This window comes from Lissotriton helveticus, chromosome 4_1 (assembly GCF_964261635.1).
Source record: "Lissotriton helveticus chromosome 4_1, aLisHel1.1, whole genome shotgun sequence".
NCBI classification, from domain to species: Eukaryota; Metazoa; Chordata; class Amphibia; order Caudata; family Salamandridae; genus Lissotriton; species Lissotriton helveticus.
The window spans coordinates 1,370,200,629-1,370,215,356 of NC_136063.1; positions in this window are offsets into that span (position 1 = coordinate 1,370,200,629).

Below are 14,728 nucleotides of genomic sequence, written 5' to 3' on the forward strand. Positions count from 1 at the left end.
GTCACTAACCATGAATAAATTCAAGGGTGCAATGTTGACCAAACACGAGTGCACTGAAGGAAGAACTAACAATCAAGCTCAAGCTAAAACACAAGCAGAAGCAACTGAAACCCGAAGAAAAGTGTACAGCACAATGCCCCGCGTCTACGACAGATCAGAACCTTCTTCTCTCATGGCGGGAGGAGACGTAGCTCAATGTTTCAATCCACACCTTGAAGTATCGCCCCCAGCGGAGCGGATTGACGATTGGATCCAGGGCCTCAAACGTCACTGGTGGCTGGAAGCATTGGACAATTTCTTGAAAGCCAACGGTGAGCAAAGAGAAAGAAAATGTCTGGTGCTACTCCTCCATCTGGTGGGTCCCGGGGGCCGATGCCCAATTAGAACATTTTCCAAAGAAGAAGCGGACATCTATGATAGACTCCAAGAGGAGCTCTGTGCCCATCTCAATGCACAGGCAGAGGTGGATCATAATCGCATGGTCTTCAACACAGCACGGCAGGAACCAGGCGAACCATTGCCGCATTTCATCACTCGGTTGCAAAGTCTGGTACAAGGCTGCCATTTCAACTCGTTTACAAATGAGGATGCTGTTCGGCTCCGAATAATTGAAGGCTGTGAAAACCCCGAAACAAGGCACAAAATACTGAGAGGGCATTGGTCGCTAAAGGAAATTATCAAGAAAGCCGAAATTGGAATGCAAGTCCAAACAAGAGACAAATTGAGGGATGTGCATCTGAGTACAAAACTTCGAGATACCTGGGAAGAGAGAACCCAGAAATCCAACGAACACAAAAGGAGAGAGAGAGAAGGCAGACCAGCGAAAAGACAGAAAAGACAGCGGGGGAGACACGGTGACAAGGAAAGTGACAAGGAATACTCAGAGTCAGATTACTCAACGTCCGACCACTCAGAAACAACCAAAGATTACTCAGAGTCAACCATCCAAAGAACAACTCCCCGGAATTATTCATCCCCCAGGAGTCCCTCAAGAAGTCAGTCAAAGCATAACACACGCTACTCTGATAAAGAGGGAGCGTCCAGTGGGACAGATTGCACTCCTGGACAAAATGGCATTCTGCACAACCAGTGGGGGAGAAAGACAAACCATAGAAGAAGGGGCTGCAGTGGTCAACACAGGAAATCGACGCCGGAACATCAATCGCCAAGGAGTGAAGATGAGTCCGAGGAAACAGCTGGCAGGAGAACACACCACCAACAGATCAGAGATACTAGAGCACCAAACAATTGGGAAGGAGAACCAGATCACACAAGACGGACTGGTCCCTCACCACAACAACAAGCAAGAAAAGATTCATGCATTCATGGGCCCCAAAGCATCCATGGGCCCGCGACAACGAAGAAACAGAGCGTAGATGGGTAACATCAGGCGAGAAGGATGAAGAGGCAAAAGCTTGGGATCAAGCACAAGGAACAAGCACGGAATCTTCAAACAATCTCCCAAATGAGACGACATTGAAGAAGTTCCAACAAAGACACACGGAGAAGCTTTTCAAAGACCATTCCGAGGTGGAAAGCAGCTCGTCACGGACTACCCGGTTCCGAAGGCCACCTGGTAAGACATTCCCAAAGGAACACTCACAGAGGGAACTGACGGAGCACCCCTCTGATTCAGATAGCATTTCGGTCCGATCCTTTGAGTCGACAGAGTCGTGGTCCCGACAACGGCCATGGCGCCAAGCACCTGAACACATCAGCGAACCAAGGGACACTCTTCCCGTCAAGAGCGACATGTCTCACACCAATGTCAATGCACACTCGATCACTCCACCAGACAACCTGTCACATCGAGCACAGGTGCATCGCGACACAAATACTACACCGTCACCCCGGGTAGGGGCAGCAAGGTTGACTCGAAGGTCCTGGTCATGGTCCTGGTCCTATAAAATGGAATCAGACATCGTGGCCATTAGCACCCAAATAAAAACGGACCAACCAGTCGATCTGCAAAGGAAGCCAGACATGTCAGGAGAGCCAAGTCATCATCGGATGAGAACAAGACACGCAAATATTCAGCCGGTTCCAGGGCTTGCCTGTTCTAGGCGCGAGCAGGCGTGGGAGAGACAACCCGAGACAGCAAATCAACTCCAAGTCATACCAAGATGACCTCCACCGTTTATACCCCACCGGCTGGCATCCCAGGCTCGAAACAGGAAGACAGTGTTGTTCTTGACCTGACAAATCAAAAGGAAGTAAAAATACATGCAGACACTCGCCAGGGAACTAGAATTACATCCCCTTGGAAAAGAGGCCGAGCGTCACGTGAGCACGAGTCACAAAGGACGACAGACTGCCGATATCAAACTGAGCTCTCCATAGGCACCTCAGACACTGAAGGCTCCATCTGTCCAGACTTCAGCAGCAGAGCTTGTCTATTCAAGGACGAACCAGTGGTGATCACGAAGAGGAAAGGAACCATGTTGACGGCGGAGTCCGAGCAGCGGCGAGTCACGAGAAACATCTCACACTTTAAGGAACTGTCACGGGACACCTCCAGAATCCTGATGAGTGAAATGGACACTCCCAGTTCGGATGAACTGCATTCAGATGATCGTGAGAGCACTGCTCCGATCATTGAGACACTGAGTACTAATAGTCCGAGAGTCAGGTCGCCACGACCTCATTGCGACATACGTCCACCCAAGAGACTGATCGTAGAGATGGACTGAGAAGTCAGTATGTTTTGTTTGTTTTGTTACAAAGGGGGGAGATGTTGTGAAGTCAGCACACTAGTAGTTGGGAGTGGGCAGAGCTAGGGGGGCAGAGGAAGAGGAGGAGCGGACACAGGAAAGAGGCAGTTAGAGTAGGGACAGGGAAGGCAACAGAAGCATGCAATAAAGCTCCAGTAGACTAAGAATCTGAGTCTGTGTTTTCTTTGTAGCACGATGCTACAGGGGGCGCGCACAGCGCTACGGCGCTCCTGTGCTCATGACGAGCTCAGCTCGTCACAGGTGTATTGCCTCCCGTGGACCGCTCAGCACAGGAGGAGAATTCTCCCCGCACCTGAGCGTTCCACGGGCCATGACGAGCTGAGCTCGTCATTGTCGTGTCCAGCTCGTAATAACGACAGACACGTGGGTAACTATTCACAAGCTTTATTCCACACGTCTTATCAGGTCCCTGTCCCTACTCTATCTGCCCCTAACCCCGGTCTACTCTCCTCCTCTTCCTTTCCCCATCTAGCTCTGCCCACCCCGACTACTAGACTGCTAACTACATTACATCTCCCCCTTTCTTAACAAACAAAGGAAAACAGTGTTTTAATCCATCTCTTCAATGAGTCTCTTTGGCGGCTGGATGTCTCGGCAGGGCCGCAAGGACCTGGCTCCAGTGGGATCAACAGACAAGAGTTCGCTTGACCGACTTCTGCTCTCCTGGACACCATGGTCAGACTCCTCAGGTGTGAGTACGTTGGGCATGCCTATCGAAGGTCCATTCGTGCCTCGAGGACACTTCTTAAAGTGTGATACATTCCTGGTGACTCGACGGTGATCAGATTCCGCAGTTAGCATGGTGCCCTTCTGATGGGTAACCAGCAAAGGTTCATCTCGGAATCGACAGTCAGTCTTTCTTTGCTGTTCCTGTTTGACAAGGACATGATCTCCTTCATGCAGGGATGGAGATCGCGCTCTCCTCTTGACATCGGCATATGATTTCATTTTGTCTTTATTGCATTTGTCAGTCACGGTCATCTCTTGGTGGTTGCGGATTGGTGACACTGCTCGCAAGGCCCCTTCCCAGGTTGGGATGCGATTTCTCATCGGACGTCCCAGCATGAGCATTGCCGGGCACTTTCCGGTGGTCGAGTGAGGGGTTGTCCTGTATGCTCTAAGGACCTTGTTGAGGGCCACTTGCAGGTCCTTTTTCTCAGCCGTGGCTTGCTGAAATGTCTTTTTGATCGTGGCCATATATCTCTCGATGGTGCCATTCGCCTGTGGCCAAAGAGGTGTAACTTTCCTGTGAATAAAATCCAAGTGTTTTGCGAATGCGCTGAACTCTTGTCCATTGAACGGAGGTCCATTGTCTGTTTTCACCTCTCTGGGGACACCCCATTGCGCAAACACTTCATCGAGCACTTTGAGAGTGCTAGAGGCACTGGTGGATGGCACAAATTGCGCGATGGGATATCGGGAGTATTCATCGATTATGGCTACTACATATTTGCCAGATGATAGTGGCCCGTATAAATCCATGGCGAGTTCTTGCCACACTCCCTTGGGGAGGTTGGTCATTTGCAATGGGGCTGGTGGGTCGCTTTTGTTGGTCAGCTGGCACATATGACAGTCTTTCAGGGTGGATTCTACCATTTGGTCGAGGAGGGGAAACCATACCCGTTCCCTGAGTGCTCGCTTTGTTGATACTACTCCTCGATGGCCTTCATGTGCAAGGTCGATGACGCCTTGCCGTAATTGGTTGGGGACCACTATCCGTTGGCCTCGTAATATTATTCCATCTGTGGTAGCAGACAGTTAGTCACAGACGTGTCGGAATGCTTGCATCTCCTGATTGACCACCGGGTCATTGTCTTCTTCTTGAGGATCATGTCTCCACCGATTGGTTTGAATCCTGCGAAGTACTCTCTGCAGGATAGCATCTTGCGCCGTGGTTTCTCGGATAGCTTCCATGGGAATGGCAGGTGGCAATGCTTGGTCGGCCACAGAGTGGATGTACTCCTCGGCAATGGAAGGGTTGGAATCCGATGATGCATGAGGATGACGAGACATATAGTCAGCCGGGTTTTCTGCCTTCCCGGGTTTGTGGACGATGGTAAAAGTATACTCCTGAAGTCTCAGGCCCCACCTCTCGATCCTCGGAGGCATTTTGGATCTGGGGTTGCCGTAGATGGTGACTAGCGCCTGATGGTCGGTGATCAAAGTAAAGTGTTTGCCATAGATGAAGACATGAAAATGTTCACATGCCCACACCACCGCCAGACTTTCCTTCTCAGGTTGCGAGTATGCCCTTTCAGGATCGGACAAACTGCGACTGGCATAGGCAACGATGCGCCGCTGGTCAGAGTCATTGTCATATTGTGCTAAGATAGCCCCCAGCCCCACGGGGCTAGCATCTACGGTGATTTCAGTCTTCCGTTTGGGATTGAAATACGAGAGATTGTCAGCAGACTCCACTGCACGCTTGATCTCTCGGAACGCCTGTTCACACTGAGGCGTCCAGTCAAACGGTTGGCCCTGTTTGGTGAGGATGCAAAGGGAATGGCTGATGGTTGCATAGTCTCTGATGTAACGGGCACAGTAGCTGGCCATCCCTAGGAACGATCTTAGTTCGCTGACATCCTGAGGGCTCTTGGTGTTGTTCAGAGTCGCTATCTTGTCCGGATCGGGTTTCATCCCTGCACCCGAGAAAATGTGGCCAAAGAATTTTAAAGTGGACTGGTGGAACTCACACTTATCTTTGTTTAATGTCAGGTTCGCATCTAGCAGGGCGTGGCAGACGCGATCAAGTGCCATGTCATGTTCACGGACGTCAGAGCCATATACAAGAATATCGTCGCTGTAATTTAGAGTGTTAGGGATATGTTGAATAATTTGCCGGATCGCCTCCTGAAAGATTTCCGCGGCTGATGAAACCCCAAAACTCAGTCTCTTGTATCTGAAGAGTCCTAAATGGGTTGCAAATGTTGTGATATAACGGGACTTGACATCCAACTCCAGCTGATGACAGCCTTTGTTTAAGTCCAGCTTTGAGAACACCCTCGCACCGTTCAAAGCAGAGATCATGTCGCTCAGATGCGGCCCAGGATGGCGTTCTCTCTCAATCGCGGTGTTGGGTAATCGCATGTCAACACACAGCCTCACCTTGCTGTTGGTGCCTTTCTTGGGTACGATAACCACTGGCGAAACCCATGGGGTAGGACCATCCGTCCGTTCCATGATGTCTGCCGACAGGAGGTCATGAAGTTCATCCTCGACGGCTTTCTGGAGATGGAATGGTACACGTCGAGGGTGTTGTGCCACAGGCCTAATCTGTTCATTAATGTGCAGATGTATTTGACAATCTTTCATTTTCCCTAGTCCTTGAAACAGCCTGGGAAACTTGCTGACGATATCTTGATTATCATTGACCTTGAAGAGGATCTCAACCAGGCGGAGACGCTCTGCAGTTGGTAGGCTGAGTAGACAGTCAGCTTCTGGGCCCTTGATGACATGTATGACCGCCGGTATGGTGATGGCGTCGTGTTGGAGCGTTGTTGGGAATTTTCCCAAGCATTGAAGTGGTCTCTTGGACATCCAGGTGAAGACACGGACTGGTGCATACGTTAGTGGGGGCTTGGGGCTCATCCTCTCATACTCCGTGACCGGGATATAGTTCAGCGAAGCCCCGATATCTAGCTCAAATTTGGTGTCATGGTTCCCTACTTTGATGTCCAAGCGTGGATATTTTTTGAGTTGGTCGGGGTCTGCAACCATGTTCACATATTCAACTGTGTATTCAGAGTCTCTGGATGATGATCTGGAGTCCCGGGACGGTGACCTGCAGTCCCATCGGGATCTGCGCGACTCCCGACTGGAGTGTGACGAGCCTGAGGACAACGTGGTCTTTCCTTGAATGGCTCTTATGTGATGCTTTCTGGTGTTAGAACGAGACGACTTCGTTGTTTCACTTTGCCTCTCTTTGTGATAATCCCCACACATCGCTTCGAAGTGGTTCGTCCGCCCACATTTCCTGCATCTCTGACCCATGGCAGGGCAAGCGTCCACATGAGGGTAGTCATACCCACACCTGCAACATTTTCTTGTCCTCTCCGGTCTCCTTTCCCTTCGCCCAGGTTCTCGTCTCCCACGTTCTGGATATCTTTGGTGAGACGACGGTTGTGACCTCCACTGCTGGTCTTTCGAGCTTCTTCGACTGCTACCTTTGGCTTGAACGCGACGCACTTGTTCATGACTCACGTTGCGTCCTGTTTCAATGTGAGTGGCATGCTCCTCTGCCTGATCGTAGACGCGAGTCATTTCTTCAATGTCGTCTAGTTCATGGGGTTCTCTTAACAGCCGCCTCCTGAGGGTTTCTGAGTGACACCCGTCTATGATTTGCGATTTTATGGCAGCATCCGTTGAAAAGGTGTCGAATTCACAATGTCTGGATAGCCGTCGCAGCCGAGTGATGAATGCGCTCATCGCCTCGTCCTTCCCTTGGCGCGCTTGATGAAACGCATGACGTTCATAGTCCACATTTCTTTTATGGAGGAATTTCTTGTTCAGCGCTTCACGCACTTTGTCATATGCTCCAGTATCTGCAGGGGGAAGATCTTTGATTATTTTGCTTATTTCTCGACCTGCCAGGTTGCGGAGGGCGATCAATTTCTCTTTATCAACAGTCACTTTAGATCCCTCAATGTAGTCTTCAAAGTCTTCGAGCCACTCTTGCCACTTGGGACCCATGCTCCCTCCTGTGGTCAGTGTCAGTGGTTCCGGTGCCCGCAAGTGCGACCCTCCTGCAACGATGGGCTTGACTTCATTTCGCTGTGGGGATGTCTCTGGGGTCACCATCTTGGTGACACGTGCTTCCCGCCTTTCCTGTCTCTAATCGACCTGTTTGCGGGTGCCTGGATAGGCTAATTGCAGTTGTTTCTCCTTAAATGCGTATTTGGCTCTGCGCGTGCTTGTTTGTTCTTAGTCTCTGGTGTTGTCTCACACTTGTCATGTGTCTCCTTGCATCTCGTGCGGGTCGTTTCACTGGCCACTTTCTGTGCCTGACTTTAAGATGGCCGCCCCACAATGACCAATGGGTCTGTCCCCAAAACTGCCTGACTTCAAGTTGGCCGCCGTTGCTATCTGCACGCAAGGCTCTCTCTCTCTGTTTGCTCGGTGCCCAGCTGCTTCCCTCGGGACTCACCGGCAGTCGAGCGTTTCAGCGCTCGTTGCTGCGGCCCCCTCCTGGCTCCCTCGCAGTCGCTGGAGGGACAGGGTCACCTGCTGCTGGCCTCTTCTCTTCAGGCGGCAGCTTCACACGGCAGCGTTCTCTCTTCCTCGACGCTGCAGGGGACAGGGCACTCTTCTGGGGTTCTGTGGGCCGTGGTTATGCCCATCCCACCCTCGTCGCCAGTTGTCGTGTCCAGCTCGTAATAACGACAGACACGTGGGTAACTATTCACAAGCTTTATTCCACACGTCTTATCAGGTCCCTGTCCCTACTCTATCTGCCCCTAACCCCGGTCTACTCTCCTCCTCTTCCTTTCCGCATCTAGCTCCGCCCACCCCGACTACTAGACTGCTAACTACATTACAGTCATGAGCACCAGAGGGCCGTGGCTCATGACGAGCTCAGCTCGTCATGAGCGTCCAAGGGGTTAATGTAACCTACTGACTTATGTAGAGTCCTGGTTACCCCCAATGAGAGGCTGAGGCAGGGGGGCAGGTAAATACTTATTTTAATTAGTGCATAGAAAGAGCGCCGGGAGCCACGTCCGCACTGTTCGCGGGCTCTGCGCTCACTGCCAACATGGCGGTCATGCCCTGCGTCGTTACGTCACAGCGTAACGACTAGAGCGCAACACTACATATCTCCCTCCTTTATTGACTGAAAAAACAATGAAAAGTAATGTCCCAGAGTCTATCTGCTTCCTCGCTCATTCACATCACCCATCTCATAGTCTCTATACCTCGCCGGTCTTACCACTGTTCTGCCAGCGCGGGTACATCTCAACGGGGTACTGGAGGCGATCTCTGCTTCTTCTCGGGGAGCTCTTGACCCTGTTCTTTCAGCACTCATCGGATTCTCCTTCAGGGGTGCTTCGCTTGTGCTTCCCTGGTGTTCCCTTGTGATCTGATCATTCCTCTTCTTTGACACCTCTTCACTCTCGACTTCTCCAGAGTTTGCCTCCTCTTCCCTCGCTGAGATGATCTCAGAATAGTGATCGTTGTTGTGTTCCGCCTGTGAGCCTTCTTCTTTGGTCCACTGCAGTATCTCCTTGCACTTGGGAAATCCTATCCTGTGACCAAACCTTTCCATCACCTAGTAAAGCCTCTCTGTTGTAAACCTCCTTTACTTACATGGGTGCACTGAACTTGCTGTCGCCCTTTCTTCTCAATTGGGCCAGTTTGACTCGGACCCACTCTCCTCTCTCCTTCACGTTACGCTGTTTGTTGAAGTGTTCTGTGTATACTCTTTGTGCTCTTTCCAGATTGTGGTGGACTACCGGAGGGGACCATTTATTTGTGATGGTGCGTTCCTTCCATGCGACGTTGTCCTTAGTGAAAGGGTCCTGACCCCTTAGGATTTTGAAGGGATTGTATCCTGTGCTGGTGGGGGTGATCATGTAGGCTCACATGTTGAAATTGGCATTGTATATACACATAAGCGGCGTTCATTTGTGTTCACTGTACCCCTTGTTGTAAGCAGAACGGATATCGCTAAAACACTGACTGTGTTATCCCGCTAGCATAGACCCATGCACACACGTACACGACAGCCATTTTAGGTATCATGGTCTCCCAGTTTGCGATCGATCACCAGCGCCCCTTCCCTGACCCTGCAAGCTTCCCCCATGCACCCTGACTGCCCCCGCTCTCACATGCACAAGTCATGAGCCCTCCCCTCCCGCATGACTCTGTCTCTGAGAATCGCACCCCGCGCCTGACCAAACCCCTCCTGTCCCTCCATGAATACCCCTCCTTTGATGACCTCTTCCTCTGAACCTAATTGTCTACATGGACCGCTGGTCATCCCTTAGCCTGAGGATACAGTTCATTGCCCATTACTGTATGCACTCGCCTCTCTTGAAAGGAGCCACTATTGATCATGACCACCCCACCCCCTGAGATTCGATCAGGAGCACACATTCCAACAGAATCAACAGCACACTCAGCTGCATGACAGCCCCCTCCTACTGTATGGAGGATAAGGGCCCCTACTGTAGCCACGTGTTGGAATATCTTCGTACTTTACAATGTCTTGATTGTAATGAAGGATGTGTGTGTGCCATAAACCTGTGTATAAAAGACGAAGCCTCAGAGAAACTTGTTAGAGCACCTCCCGAAGACACTATGCGAGTGTCCCAAATGACAGGCTCTCCTCATGAGAAATAAACCTTTTTTTCCTTGTCTTCCTGCTTCCAGTGCCCGTCTCTTTATTTGGTAATTATTTACGATGGGAACGAAGAGTCGCCCTGCACCAGCAGCCTGGGCATCGGGTGCGATCGGGGCAGACTTTTCTACAATTGGCGTCCCAACGCGGGGTCCATCAGCGACATAAGGTCCGGTAAGAGAGGTCCAGACGATGAGGTGAACATCTAAATGATTGGAGTATACCTGCCTTGAGAGGGCCCTCGTCCGGCTGCCGATTGAATGAACTTCACCGATTCCGAACGGACCTCTCTCAAGTGACCTATTGTCCTGACTGGAATCCCACAGGACTGCTGCGGTAAAAACATGGAGAAAGAGAACGATCGGGCGCTGGAAAAAGGAGGGCGAGGAACTGTCCACATGGTCCGGTCCGGGTAAGGTCGTGACACACAACAAATTGCGAAATTGATTGATTGATTGATTGTTTGAAAATACTAGTATTACTTATTGATTGTTTCTGAGAGATTCTCTATTTGCAAACAAGCACAGAGTCGCCATACTCTGTTTAGTCTTTGCAGATAGTGAAGAATAGGTAATGCAGACTTTTGTCCCCATTGTAATCCGTCATACCTATTTTTCTCCCCATTGATTGATTGATTGATTGAATCGAGCATTGAATTGTTCGAAGTTGGTTCTCTTAAGGATCTTCTCTGCCTGCAAACGGGGAAGAATAGGAATATTCTCTCTCCCTTTGCAGATAGTGAAGGGTAGGTAACGCAAACCTTTAACACGTCGTACCTATTTCATTCCTCATTGATTGATTGATTGTCCGAACATTGACTGTTTGGAATTGGTTCTTTTTGGAGGTATTCTCTATTTGCAAACAAGCACAGAGTTGCCATGCTCTGTCTAGTCTTTGCAAATAGTGAAGGGTAGGTAATGCGGACCTTTGTCCCCCGTTGTAATCTGTCATGCCTATCTACTCCCCACTGATTGATACGCCAGTCTCACCCGGACCATTTACTAGAGGTAGGTCATCTGGCCCGACCAGAGAGCACCCCTAGTGAAAAGGACATATACAATAATAACGAAGTGATCACTGTATCCTGTTAACAGAAACTTTAGCATGAAACAACCTGGAAAGAAAGGAATAGGAAAACGAAAATCAGTAGGCCACTGATGAACTTTTTTATTAAATAACGAACGAAGAAACGATAACAATACGTAATGATAAAACCTATTATTGTCCTAGAAACAAGAAACGTTAGAAGTAAGCCCGTAATAAGAAACCTGAAAACAGTAAGAGAAACCAAGCGTGACATTGCAACGGCCACAAGGCACCGAGGCTTCATCGCCCCTCACTGCCCCAAACGTGTCTGTCCCACCGCCTGCCACGCCCAAATAACGGCAAACTGGGAAAGATACAAGTCAGCAGACATCCGCCCCCATTCTGGAAACTTCCAAAGTGCAACAGGTTTACGGCTACGCCCAGCCGGAAACAACACATATAGGGCGGGTCCTGCTGCCAACAGTCGGCCGGAGATCATCACGTAGGGTGTAGCCGGAGGAGAGGCCGAGGCCGACGGGACCCGGCCAAGGGGACTGCTACGACAACCCTGGAGAGTTGCAGGGGGGGGAATGTCCGTGTCCTCGACCCTTCTCTCTCTCTCCCAATCCGGCCACCATCAACCAGAGGCCGGGGCCGACAGGATCCGGCCGCGGTGGCGGCTGCGGTAACACTGGAGAGTTGCAGGTTCGACCCCCCCCCCCCTCGTCCTCATCGCCTGGTCCGGCCATAACAAATGGCAAGCGAGACGCCGTGGGGTGCACTGGAAGGGAGAGACGGTGCGAACAAGCCTCTTCCGCCTCCCCAGGTGGAGGCTTCCCAGCTGCACCCTCAGCGCTCCAGGCGCCCGGAAAAGGGTTCTTCCACTGTGGCGATGCTGCAACGCCTCGCCCGGCAGGGTGGAGCCAGTCCGCTCATTTGACCCCGCGATCGCCGGTAGCTGCCGAACTCTCAAAATGGCGATCGACCTGGCAAGAGCGGGCCCAGCATGAAGGAATGGCCCGGTCACCAGTTGACTCCACCACCATAGTTCTCCACAACCTTGAAGATTCTAGAGGAGCCGCGGGAGTCCCCGACTCCCGCAAATACCCCCGATGGGGAATGACTGCCATGATTGCCCTCGGAACGATGGAAATGTAGCCGCAGGACGTCGGCGCTCCCATGCTGGCGCCAGCCTCAGTTTGAATGACTAGAATCCTGCAGACCACAGTTCGGATCAGTTCCGGTGAAAGCACAGTATGACCCGGTAGGAAAATTGTTGCACCCCCTCCCCTTTTTTACTGATGGTTCAAACCACCGATCCCTTCTTTTGCCCTTTAACGGAACTTTGGACTGCCAAAGGAAGCTCTGGGCCAACCACGAGTTAGTAGAGATTTAGACTATGCCTGGTTCTGCCTGACTGCACCCAAAATGGCGCCGATGCAAATGAAACTCTCAACTCCTTATTGTACCCCGATTGCTCAGCCTTGGTGTCATAGGATATGTATGAAGTTTTTTTAAACATATAGATTGATATAGGATGTGTACTGATTATGAGTTCGGGCAATGGATTGATCTAGGATGTATACTGTCAGCTCGGACAATGAATTGATATGAGATGGGTACTGATTAGGTGTTCGGACAATGAAGGACAATGAATTGGCATGAGATGGGTACCGATTGAACATTCGGACAATGAATTGTTGTTGAGTTTGGCGCATCATGATTATTGAAAGTTCGAAATTTCGATGCTTATGATATTCGCTCACACTAAAGATTCAATATGATTTTTATTGCACTTGGCGCACTTTTTATGAAATTAATGACCACTGACTCCATTAAGTTTTCTACTAATAAAGTATCCCCACATCTACAGTCCTAGCCTGCTCCGTGGCCGGCCCACGGGGTTGTAGGCCCGTATTTGTGCACCGACATTCTTATTAAAGATTTTTTGAGAAAGCAAATATAGTTGTCCGAGTAAATCGATAAGTCTTGAATGAATGATCACTATTTTTCGATATAACTAAAATATAGGTGAAGTGACTCAGCTCGATTAGATGAGGGTTAAAGGGTATAGTACGCAGAAATACTGCAAACATGAACGGTCCAGGTTTTTGCTGTATGTACTTTGCACATTTTTGTACAGCCTAAAGCAACCGCTAAAAGACCCTGGAATTCAGTCTATACTTTATATGCCACCTGTATCAGGAAAATTGTGCTAAAATGCCCCTAAGTCGCCCCGAAGGAGTGCCACCTGGCCTCCCTACATATGGTCCATAATACCACACACCGGCTTCCGATAATCATCTCTCACACACTAAAAGGTTCATCTGGGCTTAAATGCCGAGTTGGCAAGAACTGCGTTCCGTGGAGATGGACCGGGTATGTAGTAAGTAAAAGCCTTTTCGGGTTCATGCGCGCTGATGTGTTCTTAAATGCTGCCCCCGCCCCCCTTCTTTTTCCCTCTTTCTGCAGGTCACTTTGGAACATCGATTAAAAATACGAAAAGGAAAATGGTGATCTAACGAACGACGAGACGGGAAAGAGGGTCTGATTATGGTACCTAACCGCAACAAACACCGAATAAAACAACAAAAAAATAATGTGCACACATGATTAAGCATTCTTACGTTTAACTAAATAGGGAAAGTTTAAAGAATATTCCGAGGCAAGGTTTACACAAGTACCCTCCGCCGGGAGGACTAGGAATATTGCCAATATTTAAAATCTACTACCTCCTTTTCGCATCCTCATAGACATGTAACTAAAAGCTGCCCCATTGTTCTCCAATTGACACCAACTGTTGTCTCAGCCTGGAAACGCACTTGCTAAAAATGACTCGAAAATACCACCGTGAGCATTAGCCCGACCAGGTCAGTTCATGACCAATTGCCAACGGCGTAAGTGTGTACAATCAAAGCCACCAGTAAAAGGCAGCCAACGAATAAAAGAGAAGAAAAGGGTAAAAAGAGCTTAGGATGATAAGGATGCGCAGCATACAGAAAAGGATAATTTTGGCCAATAACTGTTTATGTTTTGTCTTGGATCTTTGTATGTAATACCTGTACTGTCTCCCCCATCTGAGTTTGTGTGTACGTGATGTATGGATCTACGTCGTCCCTCCGCTTGTGTTTACGCATTACTTAACCCCTGCTGTTCTATGTTGTGTGCGCACTGAATGGACCATTATTGTACACGTCTCTCTATCTCTTTCTCTCTCTTTCTCTCCACAACGTACGTGTACCGAATGGTTCGTTTAGAGTGCGAGCTTTTCTCTCTCTCTCTCTCTCTCTCTCTCTCTCTCTCTCAAGGTCCCCCTGTTCCCTCCTCCCTTATGCAAGAACGTTGTGCCCCACCGGCACAAACCTAATTGGGACTCTTCGAACACAAAGGTGTTCAGCAAAATTGACCAAAACGATTGTGACTTGCCATATTACTATCTCTCCTTTCTGCAAAACGATAGAACCCGAGTTGGTAATGAAGGAAAGGACAGGTAAGACGACGGATGTCCCCTAATCTGGCCTTTTATAAGGGAACTATAACGTCAATGGTCTTCTGGTTCTCAGTTCGTTAGAAATACGATCTCCAATGCCCCGATTGCCCCACCCCCCTGCGCCTAAGTGCGGATATCTAGAGTACC